The sequence below is a fragment of the Corapipo altera genome, unplaced genomic scaffold (genome assembly GCF_003945725.1).
Source record: "Corapipo altera isolate COAL_440 unplaced genomic scaffold, ASM394572v1 268, whole genome shotgun sequence".
NCBI lineage: Eukaryota > Metazoa > Chordata > Aves > Passeriformes > Pipridae > Corapipo > Corapipo altera.
Genome location: NW_020884901.1, coordinates 8,224,737 through 8,242,623, shown reverse-complemented (window position 1 = coordinate 8,242,623; position 17,887 = coordinate 8,224,737). Strand labels below are relative to the sequence as shown.

Sequence of the window (17,887 nt, the reverse complement as noted above, 5' to 3'; positions counted from 1 at the left end):
GGGAAAGATTTTTTTTCTAAAATCCCATCTAAATCTACTCTCTTTGATTAATTCATTACTTTGAAAGGACAGTTAAATTAGTGATTATGCTTCTTGACATTGTTCTGTTGTCTACTAAAAAAAAAAAAAAAAGTCAGGCCATAGTAACACTTTGTGTCTTAGTTTCACTCTTCTCTTTGTTTATTCCTCCAAAGCACATTTTGGGTATAAAGTGTCCATTCCACTTGCAGGGTTGGCACAGCTGTGGGGTAGAAGAAATCATCTGCTTAGCTGTTCAAAGGAATCCTTCCCACTGCTTGATGGTTAAAAGAAGTCTGGCTCTGAGACACACCAACCACTCACATGTCTGGTTGAACTCACCGGGACCTGTGAGTAGCACATGTGAGTCAAAGTTGCAAAATAATGTAACCTCATATTGAAATACTGCTTGTAATATATTATACAGTAATTGAATCATTTGTCAGGCCAACACAACCTTTAACTGCATTCAGTTTTGCAGCATCAGACTCCCTGCTGAGATACAACAACCTGGATATTAAGAAAACTTCCACAGGATGACAGGCAGAAACCTCAGACACCCCCAGCCTCAGCTCTGCCTCATCAGACTTTCATCTCTGTGAGACAATTACGAAAGCTCATGTGTTATAATATAAAACATAGAACTATTAGTGCCTGCTGACATGGAGAAAAATGGTAATAGTATTTCTCTCCCACCTGCCTGTCCTTCAATTGAATTTTATAGCGGGTGTCTCATAATTTTTGTAGCTTTCCAGAAAAAGACTTAAAGAACCTTTTGTAAAAGAAAGTGCCAAGCAAGCTAAATGTAGAAGTTGCTGCCAATTCTGCCTTTAATACTTTTAAAACAAATACAGATTTAGAGGCACACTCATAGCAGAGCTGTGTGCCAAAGGCCATCGGAACGAAAGACATGTTTTAGAATATATACGTATAAAGTGGGTCTGATGAGTCACTTAATTTGTTGCCTGGAGACAGAATACATTTACATGATGTTCTTTAATCTATTTCTAATTTATATGATGTTCCTTGGTCTAATGGGTTGGTTCCCTGCTCAGTGTGTCCAGCAATAGACGTGTTTGTGCGAGATGCGGTGACTCCCCCAGCGAGAACCATTCCATGTTTATTCACCTATTCTCCGTTACGTTCTCCGTAATTCCAGGGAGATAATTACCCCATGAATGCTTTGCTCGAGTAAATTAAAGGGTTTCCCATACAGTAAGTCCTCCTGAGACCACAAGGAGTTTTCTGAGAACCCGCAGTGGCTCAGGTACAAGGAGACTCCCAGCTTAGCCGTAACCTTTTGAGGTCCTTCCTATTTTCATACCGACACCTACGTCATCACTCCCATTACAGAAAAATTCCTCTCCTCCGAAAAACCCTGCTGCTGGTGGAAAACCTGTCCTCACCCTATGAAAAGTAAGAGGTACCATGGGGATGTTTTTGTTGTTAGTGAATCATATCTGGTAGGAGTTGTTTCTTTTCCTTGTGCCACGGCTCCAGCCCCCTCCGAGCCGCCCAACCAATTGCTTTGGCTGCAGCAGCCCGTGGAAGCCCAGAGTACAGTAATTGCTTCATTGTGTTGCTTTAAGAGGAAAGGAAAATAGTTATTACTGTGAGCAAGTGCTTCTGTGTTTTTTTCCCCTGTTGCTGTCGTGTGTTTTTGTTACGAAACGTATCCTATTCTGAAACTGGTGTTTTGAGACTTTCTGTTGTTGAGGTGGAAGGGTGAGAATGGGCACCTGAAGGTAATGCAGCTGCTGGTAATGAGAGAAAACACTGGCTTGGAGAAATACTCTTCCTTTCTAAAATGGGACTGAAAGTATTATTTGTTAATTTTTGTCCTGATTTCTTGATGGAAGGTACCAGGGCAGCACAGTTGTGTTCCTGGAAAGCAAGCCCAGCATAGGCTGGATGCTAAGGTGCTTTACCTCATCTGCAGTTGTACAAAACTTAATGGAGATTTGACTTTTAAACTGTACCGTACTGTACTTACTTTTTTACCGTCTGGCTATAGGTGTAAATATGGAACTTATGGTCAGTCTGAGGTAAAGCTCCCAAAATTCATGGTGCTGCCTGTGAAGGAGCTGTTTTTCCATAGGATTATTCTGAGAAAAAAACTAACAGAAAACAAGCCCAGCTCCAATAAACTGAGATATCCCATTACTAGAGATATCTAGAAATTTATGAGTGGAAAAGGTATTAGGTTGTGACCTGATGGTCTCCTGCTGAGGAGGCTCCAATGGTGATTAGGAAGGAGTGATTTCATCACCAGGGGAAGGCTGCTGCCCTCATCCCTGCTTTATTTCTCATTGAGAAACTGAACGTGGTTTTCAGGACTAAGAGGAAAAAATGCCTCCCCACACATACACACAAAGTGTTATCACTGCCAGCTCCTCATCTTCAAAGACCCCCGAGTGAAGCTCTGTGTGACTAAGTCCACTTAATTCCCGACCTAAGAGAAAAAAAAGCAGAGTTCAGAAGTTCAAGGAGCTCCTTTGCAAACCACACGCCTGTGGCTGTCTGGGCTGCAGGGGGAAGAGTTGGGCTGAATTGCTCAGTGTTCCAGACCTGGTCACACTCATGGAATGTCTTCTTCTGAGGCAAGGAGTGGCCAAAACGGTGGAAGGCTGGTTGGACCTGAGCACTCTTGGAAATGCTGCCTTAGATGTCACCTTGGGAGCCGTTTGAGACGAAGTATCTGGAAGTCTCATCCCGAGTTCTGGGAATGTTTAGCATAAGACTGTACATTCATGGCCTTGACAGGCTCGTATATAACCCTGGATAGCATCTCCCTTTCCTCCCAATTTGTGTAACTGTTAATAGTAGTAGGCTCCCATAAAGCTTAAAGTACATAGAGCATTTAAAGCTTGTAACATTTATAGATTGCTACAGCAGCAGGAGAATCAAGCTAATGAAAGGATTGGGTGGGTGCCCTGAATTAATATGCCCATAATCTAATTCATTTTAACTTCTCTTTGCTGCATATAAAACCTCCCTCTCTCCTCCAGGAGCACAATTAGGACCCAATTCACAGGCTCGGGGCAGATGATGGGAAGGTTCCCACACTGTGGGGCTGAGAGGTTTTGAACAGCAGGCCCTTGGCAGGGGCACAGTAGAGATGGTAGAGGTGGCAAAGGTCTTCTGTGGAGGATAGCAGGATGACTAGGGAAGAGGAACTCAGGGTTTGAAAAGTGAACAGGAGAATTAGAGCCAGGAGGTGCAGATAAAGTGCTGAGTTTTGAAAGGACTGCACTGTTCTAGTTTGAAATAGAGAGATATTATTTTTCCTATCTTCTCCTCAAAATTGTCTGATAGGCTGCTCGTTTCCATGTGTAACCATAGAACATTTTACCCTCCCTTCTCTGTCCTTGTCATTCCCTGGAGAAATTGTGTTTGGAGAACACTTCTTGTAATTACAACTCTAAGTGCAGTGAAAAGTATTTGACTGCACTGCCTCCTTTTACTCTTTGTTTCATCTCCATCTTCCAGCTGTTTTGTTTGTTTCATCCAAAAAGGAAGGATTGTTGTGTGCTCTGTAGATCATCCCTTGGAAGCTCAGAGGGTGTGGAGGGAGCTGAGGACCTGCAAGGAGTCAGGTTGAGGAGCTGGAGGGGAAAGCAGGATTTGGAGAGTGAGCAATTGTGGATTGTTCTGACAGATTTTGTTGAACTGTGTTACTGGATCACTGAGTCCAAGAAAATATTACAACACATGTCCATGTAACAGCCAGTTCATACTTCTGACCTTTAAATTTTCTTTTCAGAAACAATGTGTGACACTGGTTTCTATGTATGTACTCTGACAGCCCTCCCTATCTACTGGAGAGTTATGGAAAATAACACAACAACATAGTAGAAGACTATCAAATTCTTTTTCTTAAACCTCAATCCATGCATTCCACACTAGGGTTTCAGCAACTTCTGAGTGCTCATAAGGTAAGGGATGGGCCTGTTCTAGGATGTGGAAAATTCAGTGAAAAACAAGGCATTAAAGAAAGCAATAGCTGGACATGATTGAATGGGGAGCACTGTTCTTCATGGACCTGTCCTGAACTCGTGCCCCAGCACAGTTTGAGGACTGGTGTTGTGCTTGGAGTAAACCTAAAACCAAAGCTGAAGCCACTCGTGGTCATTAAAGAACTTGTGGCAGCTTTCACTGTGCTGGATGAGCCACACTTTGCCCTGGTCAGACACATATTGGAGTGAGTCTCTTCCATGTGTTGATTGCAGCTATTTATAACACCTTTTTTAGGAGGATCTCTCCCTCCATCACTTTCTTTCTCCATTGAGTCAATGAGAGCAGAGTGCATCTAAATTAAGCTTATTTTCTTACTTCCTTTTTGGAAGCATGTTTTTTTCTGTTCACTAAGTATGTAAGAAGTCTAAAGAGATTAGTCTCACAATGTAGGCTAAGATAGGTATCTAAAAATAAGTGGTGTTTACACCCCCATTCTCTAGGTGTGTCCTGCATCCTCATTCAGATAAGATTTGCCTTGTCCCTTCCTCCTGAATTGCTATGTCATGTTAAAGTGTTTCCAAGGCAGCTGCACATCCATCCTGATTCCATGTGCTTCTGTGAATACCTAGATGTGTAGAGGGGCGATAAAATATATTTTATCTGAAGGGACTTGCAAAATGCTGCCTTAAACAGAGAAGTGCTTGCATGGATTTGCCTGTGTAAGGGGTGAAGAAATACCTGCAGTTGAGGAAAAATGTGGTTCCCTCCAGATAATAAAATGAGAAACTAGCACCTGCAGACTTAGGGTTGGATTAAAGTTTAGGTGGATGGATGAAGTTGTGCTGTCCAGAGCTCCTGCTCCTGCCAAGGTGAGATCTGGACAATGGGTCCTGCAGGGACAGAGGTGTTTCCCTGCCAACAAGGACACTACAGACACACAGTTCACAGAATCACAGCATCATTTAGGTTGGACAAGACCTCCAAGATCAAGTCCAGCCTCTCTCTGCAGCTTCTCCATTGCCAGGTTCCTTTTGCTCTGTCCTGGGTCCTGCTGTGAGGTGCCTGTGACTGATATAATGTCTCTTGGAGGGTTCTGGGTGCTGCCTCAGGGGCTGACTCTGCTCTCAGCCAACCTGGGGTGAGACCTGGGGTGCTCACACACAGTGAAAGGGGTGAGGTGTAGGATGCAAGCAGCACATCCCACAGTCAGCCTTTGCTTTGTCAATCCCTTGTGTCATCCTCCAGCTAATGCACAGCCCTGACCTGATGTCTGCAGGGAGAGGAAACCACAGCACTGAAAAGAGCAGTGCCAGCATTCATGGGACAGTCCCCTTAAAAACTCAAACCCTTACTGGGCTGAACCTGTTCACATTCCTTGTGGAAGAGCCATATTACAGAGTCTTCCCTTAAACAAAATACCTGCAGGCAAAGCTGATGAGATCCCACCCCTGAGGAGCACCTGCAGGACGAGGCCTGTGTTCTCCAAGCCATTTCAGGATGCACAGCAGAGCAAAGCTGGGCAGCCTGTAAATACGATTATTTGTTTATTTATGCTAGCAGAGCAAAGCTGGGCAGCCTGTAAATACAATTATTTGTTTATTTACACTGAAATTCCCTCCTGTTCCTTGCAGAGCCCTGGAGCCAGAGCTCCATCAGGGGCTGTGCGTGCTGGTTTGGGCAGGAAACATGGCACAGGGGGCACCTGACCTGGTTGAAAGACAGCTCCTCTGACTCATCAGCTGAAAGCAAAATGAGCTGTATATATTTAAAGCAAAGCTCTGTTTTAAAAATTAATGATCTGCAAGGGAGAGAGGAGAAACTACTTCTCTGTAATGCAGAAAAAGGCCCTGATGACCACAGCCTGGGTCCCTTTCCAGATGATGTCATCATCAGTCTAAATAATAAATTTTTAACGATGTGGAAAAAAAAAGAAAAAGGAGGAAATAAAAAAAAGAGGGGGACTCTGTTTCAATGAGGAGTAAAAGTAACTGGTGGCAGCAGGGTCTAAGGAAAATATATGGTTGTGTGAGGTTTCTGTCCTGTGTAATTAGATTATCCCAGGTGTAGGAGTGTGCTGCAAAAGGCACATTGAAATGCCACTAATTGAGTGCTCTGTGTCTTCCCCTGCTCATACCCATGCAGAGTGGAAAACTGGGGTACTCAGGATACATAAGGCAGAGGGGCATCCTATAAATGGGGCTGCTAATAATAGGCAGTTAAGATTAGAAGGGAAAGTGTGGGCTCTCATCAGCCCAGAGACTGGGGGATATTTTCCCCTCATAAATAAAAAGGCCACAAGAAATCTATTCAAATGGATTTGTGTTGGGTTGACAAATGTGTGCAGTGTGTGTTACCAGTGGAGTGCTCACATGGGCTCTTTAATGCAGTTTACATTATTAGCAACACATTCATTTTAAATGTGCTTTTTTTCTTCCCCAGGACCCCCCTGTGAAGGTGTTGCTCCTTGCTGTGGGTGAATTGTTCAGGTGAGAGGGTTTGGGGAGAGCTGGGCAGGCACCAACAAGGTGGCTTGAGGGTGGGGGGGAGGCTGTGGCACCAGTGTGGACTGAGTGATGGTGTTTTTTCAGTTCATGCAGATTCCCCATCGTGGGGAGCCCTCAGGCATTTTCCATGAGATCCCAGCCAGAATTTTCACCCTCCAAAAAAAAAAAAACCCAAACCAAACCTTAGCTAACACTGCAATTCTGCAGGAAATCAGAACGTATCTGATGGCATTTTAAGCTGTATTTTAAATGAACCGATTTCCAGATCCTCCTGTTCAGGGCTAGAGCTCCAGTGTCTGTGTATTCCTGTAGAGATGACCCTCTCCATGAAGAGCTTAGGAGCTAAGGAGACAAGACAGCAGCAATTCCAACCTGGCAGACACAGGGGCTCACTTGGCCAAAAGCAACATAAGATTCATGTCAAAGCTGTGGACCAAAACTGCTTTTCTTGAATCTCAGTCCTGTATATTCCAAATGTATTAACCCAAATCAAGCTTTTCGTGGACCTCAGCGATCCGAAAGTCGGGCCCTGAGAGGAACAGATGTGTTTCACGAGATTTGGGAGTTCGTAATGGGACATTTCAGTGGTTTTAATACCCAAATCCACACCTTCTCCTCAGACTGTAAGGGACAGATTTATGTCATGTTTTGTAGTGGGCTGATCCTACTACCCTTGGCGTGAGACAGATTTACTGGAGTTGTCAGGACTGATTTGCTGTACAAGTCAATACCTCAGCCCGCCAGTGCCTGAAGGAAAAAAGGCCTGGGCGTTTAACACCATAAATATTTTATTCTTGCTCTGCCATACAAACCTTGCATGGCCTTTCAAAAAACAACTTACTTCTATTATGCCCCAGTTTCTCATGAGTTAAGTGGGGATAACAACATTTATGAGAGTGGAGTGACTAAGACCGATGAAATAAGGTGACTCCTGCCCAGGAAGACGGAAAAAAATTGTATTTTCTCTCCCAGGCCCTGTTATTTTGTTTAAATGAATTTGTTCCTTTTTTGCTGTTTTCATTGCTCCTTAAATAGTGACTTGAATTTCCTTTCAGTTGTGTTCTGGTACACAAGGGCACACACCTATTAGACACCCTCCAGCTTTCTGGATCCTTTAGAGTCTCTGTGTTGCTGCTACTGTTCCCTTAGGAAGGAAAAGAGGCACTTGGACAGTGTTTGTTGGGGTTGAGTGTGACATTCACAGGACCCAGAAGAGATGCTGAACTTTACAATGTGACACTGGTCTTTCTGCAGTTACCTGGGGGTAATACAGAGGAAGACAATAAATATTCAGTCTCATCTGTCCAGGGATTTTTACTTTGGGTCCCTGGTGAGAAGAGAAGACACTGCTGCACTCACAGCTGGTTTTTTTCTTTTCTACTGACCAGGCAGGAGGAGACCAAGCAGGACTTAAATCTTCAGGTCCCTGATACGTGCTTTGTATTCCCATATTCTCTGTGAGGGATACGTCGAGCATTGGGTTTTGTCTGGGCTAAAGACACTCTCGCCCATCTGAGTCTGAAACACAGCTCATATTTCCCCAGCCTAATACAGGCACTCATGGGCTTTATTTTACCATTGGTTTGCCCAGAGTTTGCTGTGGAGGGACAGTTTGTTAAAGCTTGGCCCAGCCTGTGTGTGCTGTGTCTTTGGTCTGTTTTGGAAGAGCTGGGTGTTCCATCAGTGAGGAGCACACACAGTACATGTTTCTCTCCTTGTGCAGGGCAACAGATGAAAAGGATGAGCAATCCCTTGCTGAAAAGGATGAGCAATTTTGATGGGAAAAGGACACCAAGTTGACACTGAAAACTGACACTCCAAGCTGACCCTGTTTGGTGGGAACAATGCTGGTGGGAGGACTGGAGCCACCTCGCCGTTCCTTGTGTGTGTGGCACTGGCTGCAGTGGAGTTTTTTTGCCAGCACAGCAGATGCAGAGCCGGGAGAAAAGGTGGAGGAGCTGCCAGAGGCTGCCTGGATGTGAGCACAGAGGAAGTGTGAGCCATTCCACCCGCCTGCAGGAACCAGGCCTTCTCCGAAATGTGAGTTACACCATTCCTCCAATCTGTATGGAGCAAGAAATGACTGGGAGGCCAGTGATTCATTCTGGGTTAATGTAAAGGTACCAGAGGGGCTAATATAAGGGAGAAAATTGATACTGCCTTTGCAGTGTTTGCGCTGCAGAAACGTGTACAAATGTTTCCCAGAGAAAGAGCGGAACAGTCTGATGCAATATTAAAACCAAAATAATACCCACCCAACAGCAAACAAACAGCCATGGGGACACAGGGGCTGGTTACAGTGTTTGGGTATCTGTAAATCAGTGCAGACTGCACAGGTATTTGCTTACTGCTGTACCTTTCATTGCAGCTGAGAGGAAAGGGCCCTCCTCGTGAGATGGTAGAAATTGTATGAGAAAACTTTGCTTGAATTGTAGCACCGTGATTATTGTGTCAAATACACTTTGGTGTGCATTCATTGAGTCACAGAAGGGACAGATTTGACCCTTTGGGATGAATACTCTGGGGAAATTAAAACTAGCTATAAAAGCTATATATAGCTGAAAAGGCAGTGGTAACATTTTATACAGTATGAGCATGTTCTATTCTTTACAGAAACCCCTATCTGTAAAAAAGCAATTAGAAGTGCTTCCCTGAAAAAAAAAAAAAAAGGCAATTGAACACAGTGAATGAACTGCAGGAATTGTACAGCTTCCAGAAAATGGTGGTAGTGAAGCATTTGTGGGATCCATAAAGTCACCATAAATTCCTAACTGAATATGGATTCACTCTCCAACTCTAAAACCACAGGATTTATTTCCTGCTGGCAGGGGAGGTGAAGTTTGCAGAGCTCGATCTGCCTCGAGCCAGCAGGTGGGGAAAGCACTGGTGTGTTCCCAAGTGTGTCATGTTCCCAACATCACCTTGACTGGCCACGTCCTTTCGAGATGAGAAGACAGGACTGGGGTTTGGTTTTGGTTGAAGGCCTGTCTGTGCTTTCAACACAAGTAGTTGTATATGGGTGGGAAGGTTTGCTAGCAAATACCCCAGTGGAAAAGAAGGATGAGGGAGTGGGAAGCTGCTGGTTTCACTCAGGAAGATCAAGTTTTGGCACAGAAGTTCTGGGATGCTTGGTGGTGCTTCATGTGTTTTGTGGTACAAACCTAAACAATGTCCTATTCACCAGGGCATGGAGTGACTGGGAAGGGGGAATGGCCTTAAGCTGAAGGAGGGCAGGGTTAGATTGGATATCAGGAAGAAATTCTTCCCTTTGAGGGTGGGGAGGCCCTGGCACAGGTTGCCCAGAGAGGTTGTGGCTGCCCCGCCCCTGGCAGAGCTCAAGACCAGGTTGGACAGAGCTCTGAGTAACCTGGGCTAGTGGAAAGTGTCCCTCCCATGGCAGGGAGTTGGAATGAGATGGTCTTTAAGATCCCTTCCAATCCAAACCATTCAGTGGTTCTCTGAACGTGGCAAAGGTTGCTTTGCTTTCTTTCCATGAAATTCCCTTTGTCCCCCAAGCTGGATGTTTTATGGACTTGTGCTTTCAGAAGATATTGCTGTGGATGGTGGAGGGTTTTCTTGGGGTTTTTTCCCCTCTCTGCACATTCCCACTGGTCTCCTGGGTCCTGGTTCTAGCACAGTTCACTTCAGCCTCCTCTCTTTTAACTGTGCTGTGCTTCTACTGTGGGGTGTAAGAAGGATACCAGCTTTGACAGCCAAAACTTGTGGGCACTGACTACCTGCAATAGTGATGGAAACATGCGTGTTAGTGTGGATTTGAGGCAGGAAAAACTGGAGGATAAGTCACCACTTTAGGCAGGATGAAGGGACATATGAACTAAAAGTCACTGCACTGAAATGGAGAAGTCTGTGGCTGCAGAAATGTGTAATTATTTGCACCCTGTCAGAGATGAACGGCTGTGTCCCTCTCATAGTCATCTGCATAGCTGGGTGAATGTGATTGCATTGATTTAGTGTGTCTTCATGAGTCTTTTTACAACCACAGGAGCTAGAAATGTCTTTTGTTGTTGTTGTTTTTTTTAATGAAAGCTGACGTTCTGGAGCACAAGTCAGCAGGAAGTGGGGGTAAGTTTATTGGCTGTTTTGGTGGGGCCTGGAGAATAATTTTGCCTTTCTCCTGCCTTTTGTCTATTCAGACTTGTAAATTCATTGAAGCAAGGGTTTATTTCTACTGTGTGTCTTTATAGCACTTGCTGCAATGGATCTGGGCTCTCAGCTAAATCCCCTAAGGCTTAACAAAATATAAATTAGGATAATGGTATAATAAGTTAAATGTTAAATGGTCATGAGGGGTGGTTTATTTACATGAATTATCACCTTCAAAAAAAAACAAACACGAAAAGTCCTTCTGAAATCCTGGTGGGAGTTTTAGTATTGTGGCAAAAACTGTTCATTATTCTCCAGTATTGAGAAGATGGGGCAGTCTTTTACTGGTTGTGCCCTGTTTTAAGGGACAGAACATGGGCTGGTTTATTATACCTTAGAGCACCTTCCAGTACCTCAGAGGGCTCCAAGAGAGCTGGAGGGGGATGTTTTATAAGGACATGGAATAATGGGATAAGGGGAATGACTTCAAACTGACACAGGGCAGGGTTAGATTGGATATTAGGGAGAAATTCTTCACTGTGAGAGTGAGGAGGCCCTGGCACAGGTTGCCCAGAGAAGCTGTGGCTGTCCCTGGATCCCTGGAAGTGTCCAAGACCAGGTTGGACGGGGCTTGGAGCAATCTGGGCTAGTGGAGGGTGTCCCTGCCCATGGCAGAAGGTTGGAATGAGTAGCCTTTAAGATCCTTCCAACTCAAAGCATTCTGTGATACGGTGATGATTTCAAACTTCTTGTACTTGTCAGTGGCCAGTCTGTCTGTCTGCCAGTGTTGCACTGGCTGCTTCGAGGTGACCTGCCAGCTGTGTGGCCAGGGCAGCTGGAGACAAGTTCTAGGCTTTGCAGGGTGAAGCAGCCCTGAAGTTGGCAAGATTTCCTACCACAAAACAACTCTATTTGCAGGTTGCTCAGTGCAGTGATACACATCCTGCATGCCTCCCCAATCCTTGAGGGCTCCTGGAGGCCACAATAGCCTGGCTGCATCCTAGCGCTGTTTGATTCAAACATTTGTATACCTGCCTCTCTGAAGCATCCACTTCTGTGATAGATCACCCTTGTTTTTCCACTTCCAGAGCAGACAGCACAACTCTGACATGCCAGAGAGCCTCACTCCAAATATAGACCAGTGTAAGAGAGCCAGTGGTCTGTCAACAGATAGTCCAACTTGGGAGGAGGCAGACACAGGATTTTTTGTCAGCTCCATGCCAGTGACAGCACCACGATGTTACTTGCTGTAGATTAATGTGGGAGAAGGTCCTTGCCGACAACCCCTGCAAAACAGTTTCAACCTCAAGTGGAATTACAGTGGTCCTTTTAGATCAGTGTATTTTTGCCAGCTGATCCCCAACAGCACTCCCAGTGGTGGGGAAAGCTGAGACTATTACTGTAAATACAAAAGGAAGACATACTTGGCATCCCTTTACATTAGAGCTGGCTCAGAAGAACGTCTGCGTAGCTGCTCCACTGCCAAGATGGATTGTAGTCAGATAGTACACATTGCAAAGGAACCAGAGCACACACTGAGATCTGTTGGGGTTTTTTAACAATAGTTTATTTGTGTTTCAAAGGGATAGTTACAGGAATCCAGATCAATATGCTTGTCCAGAACTGTGCCTTCCTATTTTAGGGCCTGGATGAATAGGGGGTTACTTGAGTTCACATGCATATTGAGGGATCGGTGCCTGTGGAAATGCAGCCTCCCGGGCTTGTTACTTTTCCTTTTTGAAAGTGAACGTGAAAGAGCTGCAAGACTGAAGTTGCCATTGTTCTGGCTCCTGAAGTTTTAGGGTTTTTTTCCAGCAAAGTCCGTGTGGCGTTGCATGTCGTGAGGCTCTTTATGAAGGGTGAGGTCGTGTCTCACCAGGAGATGGTTGGAGCTGAGCCTACGGATTTAGACCGGATCAAACACCTCTGAAAGTGAAGGAAGATGAGGTGTTTCAGTTAAATGTTCTGATTTTTTTGTGTTTTTTGGGTTTTTTTAAATGAAAAATAATAGAAGTTCAGTCGCTTTGATGAAAATACGTTTGGCATTTCCCAGTCCTAGGTTTTGAAACCATCTGTATATTTTCGTGGTTTCAGCTCTCTATCCCATTTATGGGGAGAAGAAAAATGGTTGACTAATGGAGTTGGTTGCATGGGACCAAAAAAATTACATTCTGTTTCTGAGGTCTTTTGAAATGCAAACAATGGGTTGTAAGTTCTTGAAATTAGACCTGTAATTGCTTCAAAAATCTTGGTTTATGGCCTGTTTTTCTCTTCTGATCTTGATATATTTTTAAGGGACACAGGCAAAACAGGAGTTTTAATAGACAGGTGCTCAGTGTAAGAGTAAAATATTTTTCTATATAGACTTTCAAGCCCTGATTTATAGCAGGCAGTCCATTTCTGACAGTTTTAAGCAAGTGTGTACCACTGCTGCACCTGGCTTTGTGAGGGCAAAATCACATCCTTTACTTGAGCTTATATGGTATCTCAGTGATGATGGATGATGCTGCTCATGCTTTGAATGGTGCCACTGCATTTTCTGTGAAGCGTGGACTCAACAAAGTGTATCAGCAGACAGAGCCAGCTCCTTCTGAATTTCAACCTGTGACAACTTTCTCAATGCACACTGGTCTACTTTGACCCAAGGGATTATCCTGATGGGTGCTTCCCAGCGCAGCAGAGCTTCAGCGTTCAAATTCTGGTGTCCTCTGGCACATTTCTGATGTCTCTGGCTTTACTGATGGCATCTTCTTACAGGAAGAATTTTGGCTGGTGCATGATGTTCTCCTTTCAGCTGTTTTGCATAGCTGAGGAGGACACCATCCTGACTAAGCACAGCTGGCAGCAGAATGTCTGGTCTTTGCTGTGAGAAGATCTTCTTGGCTTACTTTTCTGCATGGTTTTTTTTTTCTCCTTCCCCCTTGTGTTTGTGCATTATCCAGCGGGGAAGGTGGGGCAGTCACTGCTTGGAGGAGCAATAAGCACTGTGACAGTCCCAGTGGAAAGCAAGAGAAAGGAGTTGTGGTTTAACAGCCCTCACTCTTCATTGCATTAGAAGGTGAATGGTTGAGAAGGTTATGATAAGGATGTGGATTTATCTTCTGTTTGTCACTGGTTTGGTTGGTTGGTTTTTACCTGAGCTGATGGGATGGGGAGAGTTGGGAAGACTTCTTGGGCAGCTCAGCACTGTGAGGGGAAGAAATGGTTTTACAGGTTGAACAAAGCAAGGCAAGATTGCCAGAAATGCAGGAATTAGGAACGAGGTTTAATATAAGGGATATGATGAGTCCAAAAGTCTCTTTAAAAGAAACCTTTAGCACATTTCTGACCCCACAGAGTTAGAGGACTGGTCCCCCACTGCTGTGATGAGAGGGACAAAGCCGGTATGGTCCAGAGGACTCTTGTGCAATCCTTCATGGCCCTGGCTGGGATTTGAAGTCCCTTGCTGTTCTGAGCACAGTAGAAAACTCTGTGCACTGACATTCCCTCACAGATAACTGGCTGGGAAAGGATTTTTTCAGGCCCACTACTCCACCTCCACCCACACTTGCACTCCCAGAGTCACCAAAGAAAGTTTAAAAATACTCTGCCAAGTGTTTTCTCAGTTAATTTCTTTAGGCCTTTTTGCATTTAACCCATGTTTTGATTCTTGATTTGTTTTGTCCCTGAAGAAAATATCCCTTCTGGGAGATGATCCTTAAGTGTTGGATTTGTGAGAGACTCATATGGAGACTGCCTTAGCAATAATCACCTTGTAAGTACTGCCAGGCAATGCTTCTCTCTGTGCACATTTGTGATCTGGGAGTCCTGTTCAGCACTTTTTGAGGGGAATCAAAACAGGGTTGGATTTCAACATCACTGGAAAAGAGGGAACACAGAGCACAGCTTGTATTGCAGGGAAAATACCCAGCGCATCATGTGTCTGCTCACTCCTTGTTCCTGTACTTTAGGGACCAACCTCTCTTTTTTGCTTTGGTGTAACAAGGGATGGCCTTTTGCATCTGCTTTCTTGTGCTTTGAACTTGGGGAAGAAACAGGGGGATTCCACTTTTATCGTATCTGCAGCTCAATGCCATGAGATCCTCCTGTCAGGTCCACCTGCACTTCCAGGTGAAGAGTGGAAGAGAGGGCAGGGTGCAGCTCCAGGCTCAGCCCAAGTCACTTAATCAACCCCTCACTCTCAGAGACTGAGAAACCTGCTTGGGATATGCCTCTAGACCCTCCTGGCTCTTGTATGCAGAGGATCCTGGTCTGTCCCACCAATGATTCCCACCACCACCAAGGTGACGGAGGCACAATAACTTTGATGTACAGTCAGCAGTTCTTATAGGAAGTTTACAACCTGTTCATTTATCAAGGTTTTCAACGTGTGTCTGGCTGGAGAGGAATAAACCCAGGAGATTTATTCCTTCAGGAGGTGGGTTAATCCTGCTTCAGCAGTTCCTGGAGGGAGTGGGTGCCAGGAGAGCTGTTTCTGTACATCCAGGGCAGGACGCTGTGAGGTGCATTCAGATGAGGTTCACCTCAGCACACACACTGCATCTCCTTGGCTTCCTTAGCACCTCTGCTCTTCAGCATCCCAAGAGAAGCCCCAAGTAAATTACCAATTACATTTTGTGCCTTAATTAAACAGAAAGGTGGGCAGCTTCACTGTGAGCCACAGTGTTAAATAATCTCTTGAATGATGACGGAGTCAAGTAAGTTGGGGCACTGCTCGCTGCTTTCCTTCACATATCAGTAATTTATCACACAGATTCCCCTTTGAGTGGTGAGTTTGGTGTCATCCCAACCTGCCCAAGAGAGGTTTGGGGGTGGTATGAAGAGCCTTGAGCACTTATTGAAGCCAGAGGGAGCCCCAGGCCATCAAGGACTGTCTTCAAGATGCTCAGAACCCTGTGGCATCTGGGCCCTGTGTGTAAGTATGAAAGCAAGGAGTGTATCCAAAATTTGTGCCACAGAGGGAAGCATTGGCAACATGACAGGAGCCCAAAGGTTGTGTTTCATTTGCATGTATATTTGCATAATTGCAAATGCATGAGATGCACGTTAATAATCACTCTTGCATCTTTATCATTCTCAATAAGTACTGAGAAAATTTCTTGCTCTTGGAGTGCATCAGCAATAAAACCCTGCAGTGTCCTCATTCTGTAATCGTAGGGAATTAGGGACACCTTGGGAGGGACATGTTTTATCATTCTGTTGGATGTGTTTGCCCTTAAACCTGTAGTCCATAAAATTTAACTCTGGACTCGTTCTGGCTGAGAGAAATTAACTGTGAAGGGAAGAGGACTTTGAAATTTTTATACCAGTGGGGGTATTTTGAGGAGCCTGGAAAAGCTGGCACCTGGATCCTCCTGAATTTTAGTGGAAGTTCCACTACCTCTTGCTCTGCTCAAAGCCTCAGCAAAACCTGATGGGGCCTGACCAAGGAGGAGTGTAACTTTTTTCGTGTGTTGTGCGTTGGGACTGACTTAAAATGTCGTGTTGGATGGAGCTGTTTGCCCAGTACAGTCTGATACCATCCCTGCCACAGAAACTTCATTTCTCATTTAGTCAGGGCATAAAAATTGTTGGAAGAGGGAATGCTGAGTCTGGTTTTGCATGTCAGAAAAAGCTCTTCTATACCAGCTTGTCTGTTTTTCAACCTTATCGACCAAACTTCTCTCATTCTCTACTTTGCAATCATTTCTTCTGACACCTCTGCTCTGGATTATGCTGCCATGGCATCACTTAGTTGCTGAAAATCCCAGCGGTTATTGGATGGAGAGTGATGGATTTCTGCAAGGGATGAAATGATCCAGTTGTCTCCTGCAGGAGGGACCTGACTGTGATGGCCTTCATTTGATGGACCAGTGCTGTGTTCCAGCCTGGGAAGTCTGGACTTTGCTCATGTACTTCTACAATGTTTTTGTTACAGTTGGCCCAAAAATGAGAACTCAGTTCAACAGAAAACATTTCTCGACTTTCTAATGTTTGTTTTCATTTTTTCTCAGATTTAAATCTTTTAACATTTTTTTAGGTTGGGGGGGTGGAAGGATACAATTACATCCCTCTGAAACCATCGCTGTCCAGTGGCTTGGATTGAGATGACTCAAGTTCAGAGTCCTTCTTTTCTTTATCTAGGCCTTGAGTCAAATCTAGGTGGGTACCTTAATCATGTTAGAGGGTGTTCTGGAATAGAATTATGAATCCCATCTTGATCTTCTTTTAAAACAACAGTGTGGCTGAAACTTACCACTCGTTTCAAGAAATCAGCATCTTCTCTAAAAACAAATAAATATCAACAGGTATCATTGATATTCTTCCTTTATCTCCTGTGCTGTAAACAGAGTAATTAGGGAATATCAGCTTAATTGCTAAAGACAGGATAGCTTATGAATTTACTGCTGCAGCATCTCAATCTAATTTCTCTCTTGGGATACTGGCTCCAGAGTCTTCTCAGTGAAAAAGGGAATCTTCATTAATTTGTCCAAGGAAGCAACAGCCTGTGAAGAGGTGGACAAGCTACTCACAAGCCTTGTTCTGCATGAGAGGAGTCCCACAGTTTTGCAACAAGCAGTGCCATGTTTCAGGCACCTGCTTTTCCTCAGGAGGACGAATCCGTTGCTCTTGATTGACTCTTCCACTGCAGCTTCTCAGGGTTGTGGGAAACTGCTGAGCTTTTGCATAATTGTCTCTTACACTTCCATTTCAGACGCCTTCAAATGTTTCTAAACTTAACACATGGGAGGGTGAGAAGGCATTGATTGGTTTCTCTGAGGCAGAGATCTCACGTTTTCCTTCAATGGGATTTCACTTTACCCTTCAAATAATGTTTGTGCCCTCAGAGTCATTGTGGCTTCTGTGCTTACTTTGAAACTCTATTGATCATGTAATTAAAGTGTCTTCTGACTGCCTCAGGAATCCAGCAAGATTGAGATCTAGACTTTCTCATCTGGTTTCAGAAACCTCAATCTGTCCTTCATTTTAATCTTAATTCCCCACGTGATTCTTGCAGTTCCTTGCAGGTCTTGCAGCCTGTGCTCCTCAGCATCTCCAACTGTGCAGAATTTAGTCAACTGCAAGATTTTGATGGATCTCAGTCCTGCATTGTATTCATTCCAGTCTTGCATTGCAGCTGCCTCATTTTAGTGGTAGTAAAGTGCTGTCCACAGGCCTCAAGGGAGATTTTGGGAACCACTGTGCCCAGTGCATGGACATACATTCCCTTGGCTTTTGCTCACCTCCAGCAAAGCAATGGGAATTATTTTAGTGCTTTTTATTTCAAATTATCCATCTGATGGAGAGATGGATGCAATAATCAT

At 44.5% G+C, this 17,887-nt stretch overlaps 1 long non-coding RNA gene across 1 annotated transcript; it reads left to right on the top strand.

The window, feature by feature from the left end:
- The first annotated feature begins 242 nt into the window (after window positions 1-242).
- On the top strand, window positions 243-8,542 carry LOC113950378. Its single transcript, XR_003528725.1, has 3 exons — window positions 243-381; window positions 6,415-6,461; window positions 8,203-8,542. It is a non-coding gene; the product is annotated as an uncharacterized LOC113950378 (long non-coding RNA).
- The last annotated feature ends 9,345 nt before the right edge of the window (window positions 8,543-17,887 follow it).